Here is a 21566-nt window from a genome sequence, read left to right on the forward strand (position 1 = left end):
GATAGAGCAGACGATAGAGGATAGGATAGGATAGAGCAGACGATAGAGGATACGATAGGATAGAGGATTGGGTAGGAGATTGGATAGGATAGAGGATAGGATAGGGTAGATGATATTATAGGCAAGAGGATAGGATATGATAGAGGATACGATATTATAGAGGATAGGATAGGATAGAGAATAGGATAGGATAGAGGATAGGTTAGGATAGAGTATAGGAACGGATAGAGGATAGGATAGCATAGAGGATAGGATAGGATAGAGGATAGGATAGGATAATGGATAGGATCGGATAGAGGATACGATAGGATAGGATAGAGGATAGGATAGGATAGAGGATAGGATAGGATAGAGGATAGGATAGAGGATAGGATAGGATAGAGGATATGATAGAGGATAGGATAGACGATTGGATAGGATAGAGGATATTATAGGATAGAGGATATGATACGATAGCGGATAGGATATAATGGAGTATACGATAGTAATGAGGATAGGATAGCGTTGAGGATAGGATAGGATAGAGGATAGGATAGGATAGAGGATAGGATAGGATAGAGGATAGGATAGGATAGAGGATAGGTTAGGATAGAGGATAGGATAGGATAGAGGATAGGATAGGATAGCCGATAGGATAGGATAGAGGATAGGATAGGATAGAGGATAGGATAGGATAGAGGATAGGATAGAGGATAGGATAGAGGATTGGATAGGATAGAGGATATGATAGGATAGCGGATAGGATATAATGGAGTATAGGATAGGAATGAGGATAGGATAGGGTTCAGGATAGGATAGGATAGAGGATAGGATAGGATAGAGGATAGGTTAGGATAGAGGATAGGATAGGATAGAGGATAGGATAGGATAGAGGATAGGATAGGATAGAGGATAGGTTAGGATAGAGGATTGGATAGTATAAAGGATAGGTGAGGATAGAGAATAGGATAGCATTGTGGATAGGATAGGATAGTGGATAGGATAGGATAGAGCAGACGATAGAGGATAGGATAGGATAGAGCAGACGATAGAGGATACGATAGGATAGAGGATAGGGTAGGAGATTGGATAGGATAGAGGATAGGATAGGGTAGATGATATTATAGGCAAGAGGATAGGATATGATAGAGGATACGATATTATAGAGGATAGGATAGTATAGAGAATAGGATAGGATAGAGGATAGGATAGGATAGAGGATAGGATAGGATAGAGGATAGGATAGGATAGAGGATAGGATAGGATAGAGGATAGGATAGGATAGAGGATAGGATAGGATAGAGGATAGGATGGGATAGGATAGAGGATAGGATAGGATAGAGGATAGGATAGGATAGAGGATAGGATAGGATAGACGATTGGATAGGATAGAGGATATTATAGGATAGAGGATATGATACGATAGCGGATAGGATATAATGGAGTATACGATAGTAATGAGGATAGGATAGCGTTGAGGATAGGATAGGATAGAGGATAGGATAGGATAGAGGATAGGATAGGATAGAGGATAGGATAGGATAGAGGATAGGTTAGGATAGAGGATAGGATAGGATAGAGGATAGGATAGGATAGAGGATAGGATAGGATAGAGGATAGGATAGGATAGAGGATAGGATAGGATAGAGGATAGGATAGAGGATTGGATAGGATAGAGGATATGATAGGATAGCGGATAGGATATAATGGAGTATAGGATAGGAATGAGGATAGGATAGGGTTCAGGATAGGATAGGATAGAGGATAGGATAGGATAGAGGATAGGTTAGGATAGAGGATAGGATAGGATAGAGGATAGGATAGGATAGAGGATAGGATAGGATAGAGGATAGGATAGAATAGAGGATAGGATAGGATAGAGGATAGGATAGGATAGAGGATATGATAGGATAGAGGATATGATAGGATAGAGGATAGGATATAATGGAGTATAGGATACGAATGAGGATAGGATAGGGTTGAGGATAGGATAGGATAGAGGTTAGGATAGTGTAGAGAATAGGATAGGATAGAGGATAGGATAGGATAGAGGATAGGATAGGATTGAGGATAGGATTGGATAGAGGATAGGATAGGATAGAGCATAGGATAGGATAGGATTAAGGGTAGGATAGGATAGAGGATAGGATAGGATAGAGGATAGGATAGGATAGAGGATAGGATAGAGGATAGGATAGAGGATATGATGGGATAGCGAATAGGATATAATGGAGTATAGGATAGGAATGAGGATAGGATAGCGTTGAGGATAGGATAGGATAGAGGATAGGATAGGATAGAGGGTAGGTTAGGATAGAGGATATGATAGGATAGAGGATAGGATAGGAAAGAGGATAGGATAGGATAGAGGATAGGTTAGGATAGAGGATTGGATAGTATAAAGGATAGGTGAGGATAGAGAATAGGATAGCATTGTGGATAGGATAGGATAGTGGATAGGATAGGATAGAGCAGACGAAAGAGGATAGGATAGGATAGAGCAGACGATAGAGGATACGATAGGATAGAGGATAGGGTAGGCGATTGGATAGGATAGAGGATAGGATAGGGTAGATGATATTATAGGCAAGAGGATAGGATATGATAGAGGATACGATATTATAGAGGATAGGATAGGATAGAGAATAGGATAGGATAGAGGATAGGTTAGGATAGAGTATAGGATCGGATAGAGGATAGGATAGCATAGAGGATAGGATAGGATAGAGGATAGGATAGGATAGAGGATAGGAAAGGATAGAGGATATGATAGGATAGGATAGAGGATAGGATAGGATAGAGGATATGATAGAGGATAGGATAGGAAAGAGGATAGGATAGGATAGAGGATAGGTTAGGATAGAGGATTGGATAGTATAAAGGATAGGTGAGGATAGAGAATAGGATAGCATTGAGGATAGGATAGGATAGTGGATAGGATAGGATAGAGCAGACGATAGAGGATAGGATAGGATAGAGGATAGGGTAGGAGATTGGATAGGATAGAGGATACGATAGGGTAGATGATATCATAGGCAAGAGGATAGGATATGATAGAGGATACGATATTATAGAGGATAGGATAGGATAGAGAATAGGATAGGATAGAGGATAGGTTAGGATAGAGTATAGGATCGGATAGAGGATAGGATAGCATAGAGGATAGGATAGGATAGAGGATAGGATAGGATAGAGGATAGGATAGGATAGAGGATACGATAGGATAGGATAGAGGATAGGATAGGATAGAGGATAGGATAGAGGATAGGATAGGATAGAGGATATGATAGAGGATAGGATAGACGATTGGATAGGATAGAGGATATTATAGGATAGAGGATATGATACGATAGCGGATAGGATATAATGGAGTATACGATAGTAATGAGGATAGGATAGGATAGAGGATAGGATAGGATAGAGGATAGGATAGAGGATTGGATAGGATAGAGGATATGATAGGATAGCGGATAGGATATAATGGAGTATAGGATAGGAATGAGGATAGGATAGGGTTCAGGATAGGATAGGATAGAGGATAGGATAGGATAGAGGATAGGTTAGGATAGAGGATAGGATAGGATAGAGGATAGAGGATAGGATAGGATAGAGGATAGGATAGGATAGAGGATAGGATAGAATAGAGGATAGGATAGGATAGAGGATAGGATAGGATAGAGGATATGATAGGATAGAGGATATGATAGGATAGAGGATAGGATATAATGGAGTATAGGATATAATGGAGTATAGGATACGAATGAGGATAGGATAGGGTTGAGGATAGGATAGGATAGAGGTTAGGATAGTGTAGAGAATAGGATAGGATAGAGGATAGGATAGGATAGAGGATAGGATAGGATAGAGGATAGGATAGGATAGAGGATAGGATAGGATAGAGGATAGGATAGAGGATTGGTTAGTATAAAGGATAGGAGAGGATAGAGGATAGGATAGGATAGAGGATAGGATAGAGGATAGGATAGGATAGAGGATATGATAGAGGATAGGATAGAGGATTGGATAGGATAGAGGATATTATAGCATAGAGGATAGGATAGGATAGGATAGAGGATAGGATAGGATAGAGGATAGGATAGGATAGAGGATAGGATAGGATAGAGGATAGGATGGGATAGGATAGAGGATAGGATGGGATAGGATAGAGGATAGGATAGGATAGAGGATAGGATAGGATAGAGGATAGGATAGGATAGAGGATAGGATAGGATAGAGGATAGGATAGGATAGAGGATTGGATAGTATAAAGGATAGGTGAGGATAGAGAATAGGATAGCATTGTGGATAGGATAGGATAGTGGATAGGATAGGATAGAGCAGACGATAGAGGATAGGATAGGATAGAGCAGACGATAGAGGATACGATAGGATAGAGGATAGGGTAGGAGATTGGATAGGATAGAGGATAGGATAGGGTAGATGATATTATAGGCAAGAGGATAGGATATGATAGAGGATACGATATTATAGAGGATAGGATAGTATAGAGAATAGGATAGGATAGAGGATAGGTTAGGATAGAGTATAGGATAGGATAGAGGATAGGATAGGATAGAGGATAGGATAGGATAGAGGATAGGATAGGATAGAGGATAGGATAGGATAGAGGATAGGATAGGATAGAGGATAGGATAGGATAGAGGATAGGATAGGATAGAGGATAGGATGGGATAGGATAGAGGATAGGATAGGATAGAGCATAGGATAGGATAGGATTAAGGGTAGGATAGGATAGAGGATAGGATAGGATAGAGGATAGGATAGGATAGAGGATAGGATAGAGGATAGGATAGGGTAGAGGATATGATAGAGGATAGGATAGGATAGAGGATAGGATAGAGGATAGAATAGGATAGAGGATATGATAGAGGATAGGATAGACGATTGGATAGGATAGAGGATAGGATAGGATAGAGGATAGGTTAGGATAGAGGATAGGATAGGATAGAGGATAGGATAGGATAGAGGATAGGATAGGATAGAGGATAGGATAGAATAGAGGATAGGATAGGATAGAGGATAGGATAGGATAGAGGATAGGATAGGATAGAGGATGGGATAGGATAGAGGATAGGATATAATGGAGTATAGGATAGGAATGAGGATAGGATAGGGTTGAGGATAGGATAGGATAGAGGTTAGGATAGTGTAGAGAATAGGATAGGATAGAGGATAGGATAGGATAGAGGATAGGATAGGATAGAGGATAGGATAGGATAGAGGATAGGATAGGATAGAGGATAGGATAGGATAGAGGATAGGATAGGATAGAGGATAGGATAGGATAGAGGATAGGATAGGATAGAGGATAGGATAGGATAGAGGATAGGATAGAGGATTGGTTAGTATAAAGGATAGGAGAGGATAGAGGATAGGATAGGATAGAGGATAGGATAGAGGATAGGATAGGATAGAGGATATGATAGAGGATAGGATAGAGGATTGGATAGGATAGAGGATATTATAGGATAGAGGATATGATACGATAGCGGATAGGATATAATGGAGTATAGGATAGTAATGAGGATAGGATAGCGTTGAGGATAGGATAGGATAGAGGATAGGATAGGATAGAGGATAGGTTAGGATAGAGGATAGGATAGGATAGAGCATAGGATAGGATAGAGGATAGGATAGAGGATAGGATAGGATAGAGGATAGGATAGGATAGAGGATAGGATAGGATAGAGGATAGGATAGAGGATAGGATAGGATAGAGGATAGGTTAGGATAGAGGATAGGATAGGATAGAGCATAGGATAGGATAGAGGATAGGATAGAGGATAGGATAGGATAGAGGATAGGATAGGATAGAGGATAGGATAGGATAGAGGATAGGATAGAGGATAGGATAGGATAGAGGATAGGATAGGATAGAGGATAGGATAGGATAGAGGATAGGATAGGATAGAGGATAGGATAGGATAGAGGATAGGATAGAGGATAGGATAGGATAGAGGATAGGATAGAGGATTGGATAGGATAGAGGATATTATAGGATAGAGGATATGATGGGATAGCGGATAGGATAGGGTAGATGATATTATAGGCAAGAGGATAGGATATGATAGAGGATACGATATTATAGAGGATAGGATAGTATAGAGAATAGGATAGGATAGAGGATAGGTTAGGATAGAGTATAGGATAGGATAGAGGATAGGATAGGATAGAGGATAGGATAGGATAGAGGATAGGATAGGATAGAGGATAGGATAGGATAGAGGATAGGATAGGATAGAGGATAGGATAGGATAGAGGATAGGATAGGATAGAGGATATTATAGGATAGAGGATATGATACGATAGCGGATAGGATATAATGGAGTACAGGATAGTAATGAGGATAGGATAGCGTTGAGGATAGGATAGGATAGAGGATAGGATAGGATAGAGGATAGGTTAGGATAGAGGATAGGATAGGATAGAGGATAGGATAGGATAGAGGATAGGATAGGATAGAGGATAGGATAGGATAGAGGATAGGATAGGATAGAGGATAGGATAGGATAGAGGATAGGATAGGATAGAGGATAGGATAGGATAGAGGATAGGATAGGATAGAGGATAGGATAGGATAGAGGATAGGATAGGATAGAGGATAGGATAGGATAGAGGATAGGTTAGGATAGAGGATAGGATAGGATAGAGGATAGGATAGGATAGAGGATAGGATAGGATAGAGGATAGGATAGGATAGAGGATAGGATAGGATAGAGGATAGGATAGGATAGAGGATAGGATAGAGGATTGGATAGGATAGAGGACAGGAGACGATATAAGATAAGATAGGGGATTGGATAGGATAGAGGATAGGATAGGATAGAGGATAGGATAGGGGATTGGATAGGATAGAGGATAGGAGACGATGGAGGATAGGATAGGATAGAGGATAGGATAGGATAGAGGATTGGATAGTATAAAGGATAGGTGATGATAGAGAATAGGATAGCATTGAGGATAGGATAGGATAGTGGATAGGATAGGATAGAGCAGACGATAGAGGATCGGATAGGATCGAGGATAGGATAGGGGATTGGATAGGATAGAGGATAGGAGACGATGGAGGATAGGATAGGATAGAGGATAGGATAGGATAGACGATTGGATAAGATAGAGGATAGGTTAGGATAGAGGATAGGAAAGGATAGGATAGAGGATAGGATAGGATAGAGGATAGGATAGGATAGAGGATAGGATAGGATAGAGGATAGGACAGGATAGAGGATAGGATAGGATAGAGGATAGGATAGGATAGAGGACAGGATAGGATAGAGGATAGGATAGGATAGAGGATAGGATAGAGGATTGGTTAGTATAAAGGATAGGAGAGGATAGAGGATAGGATAGGATAGAGGATAGGATAGAGGATAGGATAGGATAGAGGATATGATAGAGGATAGGATAGAGGATTGGATAGGATAGAGGATATTATAGGATAGAGGATATGATACGATAGCGGATAGGATATAATGGAGTATAGGATAGTAATGAGGATAGGATAGCGTTGAGGATAGGATAGGATAGAGGATATGATACTATAGCGGATAGGATATAATGGAGTATAGGATAGTAATGAGGATAGGATAGCGTTGAGGATAGGATAGGATAGAGGATAGGATAGGATAGAGGATAGGTCAGGATAGAGGATAGGATAGGATAGAGGATAGGATAGGATAGAGGATAGGATAGGATAGAGGATAGGATAGGATAGAGGATAGGATAGGATAGGATAGAGGATAGGATAGGATAGAGGATAGGATAGGATAGAGGATAGGATAGAGGATAGGATAGGATAGAGGATAGGATAGGATAGAGGATAGGATAGAGGATAGGATAGAGGATTGGATAGGATAGAGGATATTATAGGATAGAGGATATGATGGGATAGCGGATAGGATATAATGGAGTATAGGATAGGAATGAGGATAGGATAGCGTTGAGGATAGGATAGGATAGAGGATAGGGTAGGATAGAGGGTAGGTTAGGATAGAGGATATGATAGGATAGAGGATAGGGTAGGAAAGAGGATAGGATAGGATAGAGGATAGGTTAGGATAGAGGATTGGATAGTATAAAGGATAGGTGAGGATAGAGAATAGGATAGCATTGTGGATAGGATAGGATAGTGGATAGGATAGGATAGAGCAGACGATAGAGGATAGGATAGGATAGAGCAGACGATAGAGGATAGGATAGGATAGAGGATAGGGTAGGAGATTGGATAGGATAGAAGATAGGATAGGGTAGATGATATTATAGGCAAGAGGATAGGATATGATAGAGGATAGGATAGTATAGAGAATAGGATAGGATAGAGGATAGGTTAGGATAGAGTATAGGATAGGATAGAGGATAGGATACGATAGAGGATAGGATAGGATAGAGGATAGGATAGGATAGAGGATAGGATAGGATAGAGGATCGGATAGGATAGAGGATAGGATAGGATAAAGGATAGGATAGGCCAGAGGATAGGATAGGATAGAGGATAGGATAGGATAGAGGATAGGATAGGATAGAGGATAGGATAGGATAGATGATAGGATAGAGGATTGGTTAGTATAAAGGATAGAAGAGGATAGAGGATAGGATAGGATTGAGGATAGGATAGGATAGAGGATAGGATAGGATAGAGCATAGGATAGGATAGGATTGAGGGTAGGATAGGATAGAGGATAGGATAGGATAGAGGATAGGATAGGATAGAGGATAGGATAGAGGATAGGATAGGATAGAGGATATGATAGAGGATAGGATAGACGATTGGATAGGATAGAGGATATTATAGGATAGAGGATATGATACGATAGCGGATAGGATATAATGGAGTATACGATAGTAATGAGGATAGGATAGCGTTGAGGATAGGATAGGATAGACGATAGGATAGGATAGAGGATAGGATAGGATAGAGGATAGGTTAGGATAGAGGATAGGATAGGATAGAGGATAGGATAGGATAGAGGATAGGATAGGATAGAGGATAGGATAGGATAGAGGATAGGATAGGATAGAGGATAGGATAGGATAGAGGATAGGATAGGATAGAGGATAGGATAGGATAGAGGATAGGATAGGATAGAGGATAGGATAGAGGATTGGTTAGTATAAAGGATAGGAGAGGATAGAGGATAGGATAGGATTGAGGATAGGATAGGATAGAGGATAGGATAGGATAGAGGATAGGATAGAGGATTGGTTAGTATAAAGGATAGGAGAGGAGAGAGGATAGGATAGGATTGAGGATAGGATAGGATAGAGGATAGGATAGGATAGAGCATAGGATAGGATAGGATTGAGGGTAGGATAGGATAAAGGATAGGATAGGATAGAGGATAGGATAGGATAGAGGATAGGATAGAGGATAGGATAGAGGATAGGATAGGATAGAGGATATGATAGGATAGAGGATAGGTTAGGATAGAGGATAGGATAGGATAGAGGATAGGATAGGATAGAGGATAGGATAGAGGATAGGATAGAGGATTGGATAGGATAGAGGATATGATAGGATAGCGGATAGGATATAATGGAGTATAGGATAGGAATGAGGATAGGATAGCGTTGAGGATTGGATAGGATAGAGGATATTATAGGATAGAGGATATGATACGATAGCGGATAGGATATAATGGAGTATAGGATAGTAATGAGGATAGGATAGCGTTGAGGATAGGATAGGATAGAGGATAGGTTAGGATAGAGGATAGGATAGGATAGAGGATAGGATAGGATAGAGGATAGGATAGGATAGAGGATAGGATAGGATAGAGGATAGGATAGGATAGAGGATAGGATAGGATAGAGGATAGGATAGGATAGAGGATAGGATAGAGGATTGGATAGGATAGAGGACAGGAGACGATATAAGATAAGATAGGGGATTGGATAGGATAGAGGATAGGATAGGATAGAGGATAGGATAGGGGATTGGATAGGATAGAGGATAGGAGACGATGGAGGATAGGATAGGATAGAGGATAGGATAGGATAGAGGATTGGATAGTATAAAGGATAGGTGAGGATAGAGAATAGGATAGCATTGAGGATAGGATAGGATAGTGGATAGGATAGGATAGAGCAGACGATAGAGGATAGGATAGGATCGAGGATAGGATAGGGGATTGGATAGGATAGAGGATAGGAGACGATGGAGGATAGGATAGGATAGAGGATAGGATAGGATAGAGGATTGGATAGTATAAAGGATAGGTGAGGATAGAGAATAGGATAGCATTGAGGATAGGATAGGATAGTGGATAGGATAGGATAGAGCAGACGATAGAGGATAGGATAGGATCGAGGATAGGATAGGGGATTGGATAGGATAGAGGATAGGAGACGATGGAGGATAGGATAGGATAGAGGATAGGATAGGATAGACGATTGGATAAGATAGAGGATAGGTTAGGATAGAGGATAGGAAAGGATAGGATAGAGGATAGGATAGGATAGAGGATAGGATAGGATAGAGGATAGGATAGGATAGAGGGTAGGATAGGATAGAGGATAGGATAGGATAGAGGATTGGATAGGATAGAGGATAGGATAGGATAGAGGACAGGATAGGATAGAGGATAGGATAGGATAGAGGATAGGATAGAGGATTGGTTAGTATAAAGGATAGGAGAGGATAGAGGATAGGATAGGATAGAGGATAGGATAGAGGATAGGATAGGATAGAGGATATGATAGAGGATAGGATAGAGGATTGGATAGGATAGAGGATATTATAGGATAGAGGATATGATACGATAGCGGATAGGATATAATGGAGTATACGATAGTAATGAGGATAGGATAGCGTTGAGGATAGGATAGGATAGACGATAGGATAGGATAGAGGATAGGATAGGATAGAGGATAGGTTAGGATAGAGGATAGGATAGGATAGAGGATAGGATAGGATAGAGGATAGGATAGGATAGAGGATAGGATAGGATAGAGGATAGGATAGGATAGAGGATAGGATAGGATAGAGGATAGGATAGGATAGAGGATAGGATAGGATAGAGGATAGGATAGGATAGAGGATAGGATAGAGGATTGGTTAGTATAAAGGATAGGAGAGGATAGAGGATAGGATAGGATTGAGGATAGGATAGGATAGAGGATAGGATAGGATAGAGGATAGGATAGAGGATTGGTTAGTATAAAGGATAGGAGAGGAGAGAGGATAGGATAGGATTGAGGATAGGATAGGATAGAGGATAGGATAGGATAGAGCATAGGATAGGATAGGATTGAGGGTAGGATAGGATAAAGGATAGGATAGGATAGAGGATAGGATAGGATAGAGGATAGGATAGAGGATAGGATAGAGGATAGGATAGGATAGAGGATATGATAGGATAGAGGATAGGTTAGGATAGAGGATAGGATAGGATAGAGGATAGGATAGGATAGAGGATAGGATAGAGGATAGGATAGAGGATTGGATAGGATAGAGGATATGATAGGATAGCGGATAGGATATAATGGAGTATAGGATAGGAATGAGGATAGGATAGCGTTGAGGATTGGATAGGATAGAGGATATTATAGGATAGAGGATATGATACGATAGCGGATAGGATATAATGGAGTATAGGATAGTAATGAGGATAGGATAGCGTTGAGGATAGGATAGGATAGAGGATAGGTTAGGATAGAGGATAGGATAGGATAGAGGATAGGATAGGATAGAGGATAGGATAGGATAGAGGATAGGATAGGATAGAGGATAGGATAGGATAGAGGATAGGATAGGATAGAGGATAGGATAGGATAGAGGATAGGATAGGATAGAGGATAGGATAGGATAGAGGATAGGATAGAGGATTGGATAGGATAGAGGACAGGAGACGATATAAGATAAGATAGGGGATTGGATAGGATAGAGGATAGGATAGGATAGAGGATAGGATAGGGGATTGGATAGGATAGAGGATAGGAGACGATGGAGGATAGGATAGGATAGAGGATAGGATAGGATAGAGGATTGGATAGTATAAAGGATAGGTGAGGATAGAGAATAGGATAGCATTGAGGATAGGATAGGATAGTGGATAGGATAGGATAGAGCAGACGATAGAGGATAGGATAGGATCGAGGATAGGATAGGGGATTGGATAGGATAGAGGATAGGAGACGATGGAGGATAGGATAGGATAGAGGATAGGATAGGATAGACGATTGGATAAGATAGAGGATAGGTTAGGATAGAGGATAGGAAAGGATAGGATAGAGGATAGGATAGGATAGAGGATAGGATAGGATAGAGGATAGGATAGGATAGAGGGTAGGATAGGATAGAGGATAGGATAGGATAGAGGATTGGATAGGATAGAGGATAGGATAGGATAGAGGACAGGATAGGATAGAGGATAGGATAGGATAGAGGATAGGATAGAGGATTGGTTAGTATAAAGGATAGGAGAGGATAGAGGATAGGATAGGATAGAGGATAGGATAGAGGATAGGATAGGATAGAGGATATGATAGAGGATAGGATAGAGGATTGGATAGGATAGAGGATATTATAGGATAGAGGATATGATACGATAGCGGATAGGATATAATGGAGTATAGGATAGTAATGAGGATAGGATAGCGTTGAGGATAGGATAGGATAGAGGATATGATACGATAGCGGATAGGATATAATGGAGTATAGGATAGTAATGAGGATAGGATAGCGTTGAGGATAGGATAGGATAGAGGATAGGATAGGATAGAGGATAGGTCAGGATAGAGGATAGGATAGGATAGAGGATAGGATAGGATAGAGGATAGGATAGGATAGAGGATAGGATAGGATAGAGGATAGGATAGGATAGAGGATAGGATAGGATAGAGGATAGGATAGGATAGAGGATAGGATAGAGGATAGGATAGGATAGAGGATAGGATAGGATAGAGGATAGGATAGGATAGAGGATAGGATAGGATAGAGGATAGGATAGGATAGAGGATAGGATAGGATAGAGGATAGGATAGGATAGAGGATATTATAGGATAGAGGATATGATACGATAGCGGATAGGATATAATGGAGTATAGGATAGTAATGAGGATAGGATAGCGTTGAGGATAGGATAGGATAGAGGATAGGATAGGATAGAGGATGGGGACCGAGGGGATATGGGCTTAGTAGTGGTGACTCGGATCCACTACTAGGTATACCACAGTGGTGGTGGTCATATCCCTAAAATCCTCTACGCTCCACCTCCTCGTGGTGGTCCCTGGGAACACACACAGTTGTGTGTTGCTAACGGAGCGAGGGGTATTCCGCGGGAAGTAGTCCTAATGATGTGTGAGGCGATGCCGGCGGGATCTTCGGATCCTGGCAGGGCCTCCCTTGCCGGTAAGGTTCACACGGAGGGATGAAAAACCGCGGAATGGGTCCTGCGATAACGACCGGGGAGGTCGCCGCAGGGCCCTTGCCGTAATCCGGTGGTCATGTTTTACCGGAACGGTGGTCTTGCCTTAACCGGCCGGGCCGCGAGGATGATAACCTCTATAAAAAATCCCCAACCCTAAGCTTGGTGCGCGGTGAGAGGGTACGCCCTTGTTACAGGGCGTGGCTGGTCGGGTACATCAGCCACTAGCGCACCAACGTCTGGATACCTGGCGAACTCCAGCGGAAATTAGCCTTACCCGGGCAAGGAGGCTCTGCCCGGGCGGACGTGTTTTTTCCTGCCAATCTCGTGGGACCAGAAATGGAAACAAATAATGAAAAAAATCTCGATGTTGTGGGGGAGGCTGCCGATACGGCAGCAGCGACGGTGGGGGAAGAGACGGCAGCGGTCACTGCCGGGGAGGGGATGGCAGCGGTTACTGCCGGGGAGGACGCGGTCGTGGTCATCGCGGACGAGGACTCGGATGGGGATGAAACAATCATCTCCATCTCGAGCTCCGTCGGCTCGATCGTGACGCGCGGAGGCGCGGAGAAGCGGGGCGCGACATCTGGGGTCTCTGACCCCAAGCGTGCCCGGTTAGAGGGGGGGCAGCACACCCGCGGCGGGTCGGTGTCGCGGACGGACCCCGGGGAGGGCTCGTCGGGGACGCCCATCATGGATCTGGCCCTCGGCGGCCGCGCCGAGAGGAGTCAGAAGAGGAGGGTCGGTGACCTCATCGAGCTGGGTGGGAGGATGCCGACAGCGCAGCTAGTAGGGGAGGTGGAGGAGGCGATGTTGAGGGTGGAGAGAGTCTCCACCGTCTCAAAGGGCCTCAAGGGGGACCTGGCTAAAGACTTGCGGGATTGTTCTGCAGTCGCCAGGGCCCACTGCACCACCTTGATGCAGCGGTGCTTTACCGGGATGGCGTGGCAGGGGAGCCAGGAGGTGGCCCGTCTCCGCGAGCAGAACGCGGCCCTCGCGAAGGAGGCGGGTGACCTCCGGTCGAGGCTCCGGTCAATGGAGGCCGGGCGGCGGGCGAACACCGACAGCGGTCGCCAGGCGGGACATGCGCCAATAGGGGAAGCGCCCCCCGCCACCTCGACAGCGGGGGTCCGTACGCGGGGGACGGAGGCGATGGGGTCGTCGGGGGAGGGAGTGGGAGTTTTGGACTCCGAAGCCCTGCTTCTCCGGGTCGGCGCGCTGATAACGGCCAGGAACCGGGAGCTAGAGGCCCGGATGGAGGAGCGGTTCCGGACGATTCTGGCCGGGTTGGCCCCGGCCCTCCGGGCGGAGGGTAAAGCGGCGCGCGAGGCGACACCGGTGGCTTCTCTGCCGGCGACGTCTGTCACCAAGGGGACTGGACCGGTGGTCGTGTCCAACGTGAGGGTGGTGCCCCCCGTTGTCATTCCGCCACCGGTCGTCCCGGCCTCGTGGATGGAGGTGACGAGCAAGGCGGCGAAGAGGGCCAAGAAGAAGATGGCCGCGGAGGAGGCTGCGGCGAGAGCAGTCGCGGCCGAGGCAGCTGCCGCCGCTTCACGGCTGCAGGCTGCGAGGGAGCCGAGGGCGGCGGGCGGCGCACGAGTGCAGGGCGGCGCGAGCGCGGCGAAGCCCGCCGCCGGGAGGGACGGTGGCCTGGGACGCACCCCCAGAACCGGAGCAGTGGCCATCACCATCCCCGAGAGCTGCAAGCTCACTTATTCGGAGGTGATGGCCAGGGCAAAAGAGAGGGTGGACCTCAAGGCTATCGGGATCGAGACGGGGGTGCTTCCCAGGCGGTCGAAAACCGGCGGGATCCTCCTGGAGGTCAGGGGCACGGGGTGCCAGGAGAAGGCACGGGCCCTCTCCGGGAGGATCGCCGAGGCGCTTGGGGGGACCGGGGTTAAGGTCTCCCAGGCGGTCAAGCGCGGCGAGGTGCGCGTGGCGGGCCTGGACGACTCGGTGTCGTCCGGGGACGTAGCGGTGGCGCTGGCGGCGGCGGGGGGGTGCTCCGCGGCGGAGTTCCGGGTCGGCGAGATCCGCAGACCCGCCTCGGAGCAGGCGCTGGGCTTCTGTTGGGCCCAGGGCCCCCTCGCGGCCGTCAAGAAAGTGGTGGCGGGAGGCCGGCTGCTGGTCGGCTGGTCCTCGGCCCGCGTCGAGGCGCTGAGGGAGCGGCCCCTCCAATGCTTCCGTTGCTTGGAGACGGGGCACACGCGGGCGACATGCAAGAGCGCGGTCGACAGAGGCGCGTTGTGCTACCGCTGCGGGGTGGCGGAGCACCGGGCTTCGGTCTGCAAGGCCGCCCCCAGGTGTCCGCTCTGCGCGGACCTGGGGAGACCATCGGGCCATAGATTCGGGGCCAAAGCGTGTGCCCCGGCTCCCAAGAGGGGCCGCGCGGCGACGAAAGAGAAGGGCGCGTCTGGGGCTGCATCCGCGCAGCGGCCGCAGACGGCGCCGGGGGCCCGGCCCTCCCAGGGAGGGGACTCTGCAGAGCCCATGTTAGAGTAGGTACTTTTAATCCTACTCCGGTTCTGCAGGCGAACCTCAACCACTCGCGCGCGGCACAGGACCTGTTTGTCCAAGCCGTGCGCGAGTGGGGGGCTGGGCTGGCAGTTGCGGCGGAGCCGTACGCAATCCCCGAACACCCCTTCTGGGTGGGGGACGAGATCGGCTCCGTAGTAATAGTGGCGGGAAGCCGCCCCGGGTCCCCGTCGGTCTCCCTTCTGGAGCGGGGCGAGGGATTCGTGGCGGTGCAATGGGGGGACATCGCGGTTGTCGGGATCTACATCTCGCCGAGCTGTGGCCTCGATCAATATCGGGGGTTCCTGGGTGGGCTGAACAGCTGCATCGCGCGGTGCAGCGCCCGCCCGGTTCTCGTTTTGGGAGACTTCAATGCCCACGCGGTATCGTGGGGGAGTCCCAGGACGACCACTAGGGGTAGCGAGGTGTTAACCTGGGCGGCCGGCCTGGATCTCCGGTTGATTAACCGGGGATCCACGCCGACGTGCGTGCGTCCGCAGGGGGTCTCGATTGTCGACCTGACGTGGGGGACTCCCTCGGCCGTGCGCCGGGTGTCGGGTTGGAGGGTGGCCGAGGAGATAGAGATTGCGTCAGACCATACGCCCATCGTCATGGACGTGTGGCCCACCCTCCACGCGCGGGATTCCCGGCCGGGCCGGGGGGACCGACGGCCGCGATGGGCCTTGAAGCGGCTGGACGCGGACGCGTTCGGGGCCGCGGTAGCCGCGGCGACATGGACGGGGCCGGCCCTGTCCGAGCTGGCGCCTGCGCAAGGGGCGAGGCGGCTGCGGGAGGTAATGACGGCGGTGTGCGACACCGCCATGCCCCGCAGCCGGTTCGCCCCCAGGAGGGCGGCGTACTGGTGGTCCGCCGGCATTGCGGAGCTCCGGCGTGCCTGCAATGCCGCGCGGCGTCGGTACGGCCGAGCGCGTAGGAGGCGCGACGACGAGGAGGCGACGGCGAGGCTCGGCGGGGAGTACCGAGCCGCGCTCGGGGTTCTCCGCAGGGCTATCGCGCGGGCCAAGGCCGACGCGTGGTCGGAGCTCGTCGGCATGGTGGACTCCGATCCATGGGGGCGCCCGTACAAGCTTGTCATGAACAAGCTGCGCGCGTGGGCGCCTCCGGTGACGGAGTCGATGGACCCCCACCTGCTCGAGGGAGTGGTGGCGTCCCTCTTCCCGCGAGAGGGGGGACAACTGCGCCGCTCCCATTGGGAACAGGAGCCTCTCTGCTGGTCCGCAGAGTGGGAGGTGTCGGCCGGCGAGCTGGGTGAGGCGATGGCCAGGGCGCGGCGGGTGGGCCGCAAGGCCCCGGGCCCGGACGGGGTGCCGGGCCGCGCGTTGGTCTTGGCCCTGGAGGGGGGACTCGCCGCCGAACTCCGGCAGCTGTATAACGGCTGTCTGAGGGAGGGGGTGTTCCCCACGGAGTGGAAGTCGGGCAGGTTGGTCCTCCTTCCGAAGGGGGGCAAGTCCCGGGACTCGCCCTCAGGGTACCGGCCAATTTGTCTGCTGGACGAGGCGGGGAAGTTGTTCGAGCGCGTACTCGTTGGACGCCTCGTCCGGCACCTGTCGGCGGGAGGGGTCCCCGAACTGAGCGGGGTTCAATTCGGCTTCCGGGAGGGTCTCTCCACCGTCGACGCTATTCGGCGGGTGAGGGCTCTCTCGGAGGCCTGTACGAGGGGGGGCGGTGTTGCGTTGGCGATATCCTTGGATATCGCTAACGCGTTCAACACCGTCCCCTGGGATCGGATAATGGAGGCCCTGGTCTTCCACCGGGTGCCTCTGTATCTCAGAAGGGTGATCGGGAGCTATCTCTCCGACAGGGGTATAGAGTATCCCGGCCGGTACGGGATGGTGCGCAGGGGCGTCGTGCGCGGGGTTCCGCAGGGCTCGGTGTTGGGCCCGTTGCTGTGGAATCTTGCGTACGATCGCGTCCTGCGGGAGGAGATGCCTCCCGGGGTCAGCCTGACGTGTTACGCCGACGACACGCTGGTATTGGCCACCGGGAGGTATGCGAAGGAGGCCATCTGCCTGGCGGAGCGCGGCGCGTGGCGCGCGGTGCGCGCGATCCGGTCGCTGGGCCTAGAGGTGTCCGTCGAGAAAACCAGGGCCATGTGGTTTCTCCGCTCGGCCCGGTTGGCGGCGCCTCCCCAGTGCTGGATCTGCGTGGGGGAGGGGATGGTCAAGGTCGGGTCCCAGATGCGGTACCTGGGACTCGAGCTTGACGGCCGGTGGCGTTTTGACCGCCACCTTGAGTCGCTGGCGCCCCGGGCGGAGAGGGCGACCGCTGCGCTCGGTCGCCTTCTCCCGAATCTCGGGGGACCCTGTGGACGGGTGCGTCGTCTGTTCGCGGTGGTGGTGCGAGTTTTGGTCCTGTACGGAGCCCCTGTATGGGCGCGCGATGTCTTGGCTAGGGGGCGCAGTGGCGGCGCACGGTCGCTGCTGCGTCGCATCGAGCGCAGGCTGGCCATAGGCATCGTGCGGGGGTACCGCACCATTTCATACGCGACGGCGATGGTGATGTCGGGGCTGATCCCCCTCGAGCTGGAGGCCCGCGTGTTGGCGGATGTGCATACGCACTCCAGGGAACTCCGGCTCCGGGGGGTGGCCCCGGATCAGGCGCGGCTCATGGTGGATGAGCTCAGGCGACATGCTCGGCGGCACGCAGCCCGGGAGTGGCGCGATAGCCTTCCCGGGACGAGGGAGGGCGAGAGGCGGGCCGTTCGGGCCATCCTCCCGGTGTTCGATCAATGGAACAGGGGATGGATGGGGCATAGGGTCTCCTACCGTGTGACGCAGGTGATGAGCGGGCACGGGTGCTTCGGCGACTACCTGTGTCGCATCGGGAGGGAGACCGAGGAGGCGTGTCACCACTGCGGCGAGCCGCGGGACACGGCGCAACACACTCTGGAGGAGTGTCCGGCATGGGGGGGAGAGCGCCGTGCCCTGCGGCGCGCGGTGGGCCACGACCTCTCGCTCCCGGCTGTCGTCGCTGCGGCAGCCGGTGGCGAGGAGGCGTGGAGGGGGTTCGCTTCCTTCTGCGAGCGGGTTATGCTGCGGAAGGAGGCTGCGGAACGGGATCGGGAGCGTAATCACGATCCCGGCCGAAGGGGGGGGAGGCGGCGCAGGGTACGCCCCGGGGGCGTACCCCCGTTGCGACGCCTCTGACGCGAGCGGGGACGCCCTTGATGATCTCGAGGCGGGGGATCGGATATCCCCTTACACTCGGTCACCAACGGCGTCCCCGGAGGCCGCCGGGCATCTCGGGCGGGGGCTCGGATGGTCATCGGGCGGCCTAACAGGGGGGGAAGGAGCCACGTCGTCCGTTGCGTGGTGCCTTCGGATAGAGTAGGTACGGGAGGGGGCCGCGTCCCCCCCCCTGGGTGGTATGCTAAGGCGGGGGCACACCGGATTGACATGCGCGCGCAGAGCACGGGTGCCCCCAGGAGTCTAGGGACGGACGGGGAGGAGTTAGTGGGTATACTCGGCGTTGCACCAACCAGCCGAGGAGTCCCACATAACCCGGACCACCCCCCCCGGGGGGGTTCGGGTATCCGTAACGAGATTACCTCCTCGAAAAAAAAAAAAAAAAAAAAAAAAAAAAATAGGATAGGATAGAGGATAGGTTAGGATAGAGGATAGGATAGGATAGAGGATAGGATAGGATAGAGGATAGGATAGGATAGAGGATAGGATAGGATAGAGGATAGGATAGGATAGAGGATAGGATAGGATAGAGGATAGGATAGCATTGAGGATAGGATAGGATAGTCGATAGGGTAGGATAGAGCAGACGATAGAGGATAGGATAGGATAGAGGATAGGGGAGGAGATTGGATAGGATAGAGGATACGATAGGGTAGATGATATCATAGGCAAGAGGATAGGATATGATAGAGGATACGATATTATAGAGGATAGGATAGGATAGAGAATAGGATAGGATAGAGGATAGGTTAGGATAGAGTATATGACAGGATAGAGGATAGGATAGCATAGAGGATAGGATAGGATAGAGGATAGGATAGGATAGAGGATAGGATAGGATAGTGGATAGGATAGCATAGAGGATAGGATAGGATAGAGGATAGGATAGGATAGAGGATAGGATAGGATAGAGGATAGGATAGGATAGGATAGAGGATAGGATAGGATAGAGGATAGGATAGGATAGAGGATAGGATAGGATAGAGGATAGGATAGGATAGAGGATAGGATAGGATAGAGGATAGGATAGGATAGAGGATAGGATAGGATAGAGGATAGGATAGGATAGGATAGAGGATAGGATAGGATAGAGGATAGGATAGGATAGAGGATAGGATAGGATAGAGGATAGGATAGGATAGAGGATAGGATAGGATAGAGGATAGGATAGGATAGAGGATAGGATAGGATAGAGGATAGGATAGGATAGAGGATAGGATAGGATAGAGGATAGGATAGGATAGAGGATAGGATAGGATAGAGGATAGGATAGGATAGAGGATAGGATAGGATAGAGGATAGGATAGGATAGATTATAGGATAGGATAGAAGATAGGATAGGATAGAGGATAGGATAGGATAGAGGATATGATAGGATAGAGGATAGGTTAGGATAGAGGATAGGATAGGATAGAGGATAGGATAGGATAGAGGATAGGATAGGATAGAGGATAGGATAGGATAGAGGATAGGATAGAGGATAGTATAGAGGATTGGATAGGATAGAGGATATGATAGGATAGCGGATAGGATATAATGGAGTATAGGATAGGAATGAGGATAGGATAGCGTTGAGGATTGGATAGGATAGAGGATATTATAGGATAGAGGATATGATACGATAGCGGATAGGATATAATGGAGTATAGGATAGTAATGAGGATAGGATAGCGTTGAGGATAGGATAGGATAGAGGATAGGTTAGGATAGAGGATAGGATAGGATAGAGTATAGGATAGGATAGAGGATAGGATAGGATAGAGGATAGGTTAGGATAGAGGATAGGATACGATAGAGGATAGGATAGGATAGAGGATAGGATAGGATAGAGTATAGAATAGGATAGAGCATAGGATAGGATAGGATTGAGGGTACTATAGGATAGAGGATAGGATAGGATAGAGGATAGGATAGGGGATTGGATAGGATAGAGGACAGGAGACGATAGAAGATAAGATAGGGGATTGGATAGGATAGAGGAAAGGAGACGATAGAGATTGGATAGGATAGATGATATTATAGGAGAGAGGATAGGATATGATAGAGGATACGATATTATAGAGGATAGGACAGGATAGAGGATAGGATAGGATAGAGGATAGGATAGGATAGAGGATAGGATAGGGGATTGGATAGGATAGAGGATAGGAGACGATGGAGGATAGGATAGGATAGAGGATAGGATAGGATAGAGGATTGGATACTATAAAGGATAGGTGAGGATAGAGAATAGGATAGCATTGAGGATAGGATAGGATAGTGGATAGGATAGGATAGAGCAGACGATAGAGGATAGGATAGGATAGAGCAGACGATAGAGGATAGGATAGGATAGAGGATAGGATAGGATAGAGGATAGGATAGGATAGAGGATAGGATAGAATAGAGGATAGGATAGGATAGAGGATAGGATAGGATAGAGGATAGGATAGAGGATTGGTTAGTATAAAGGATAGGAGAGGATAGAGGATAGGATAGGATT

This window comes from Halictus rubicundus, unplaced genomic scaffold (genome assembly GCF_050948215.1).
Source record: "Halictus rubicundus isolate RS-2024b unplaced genomic scaffold, iyHalRubi1_principal scaffold0149, whole genome shotgun sequence".
In the NCBI taxonomy this organism is placed as follows: Eukaryota; Metazoa; Arthropoda; class Insecta; order Hymenoptera; family Halictidae; genus Halictus; species Halictus rubicundus.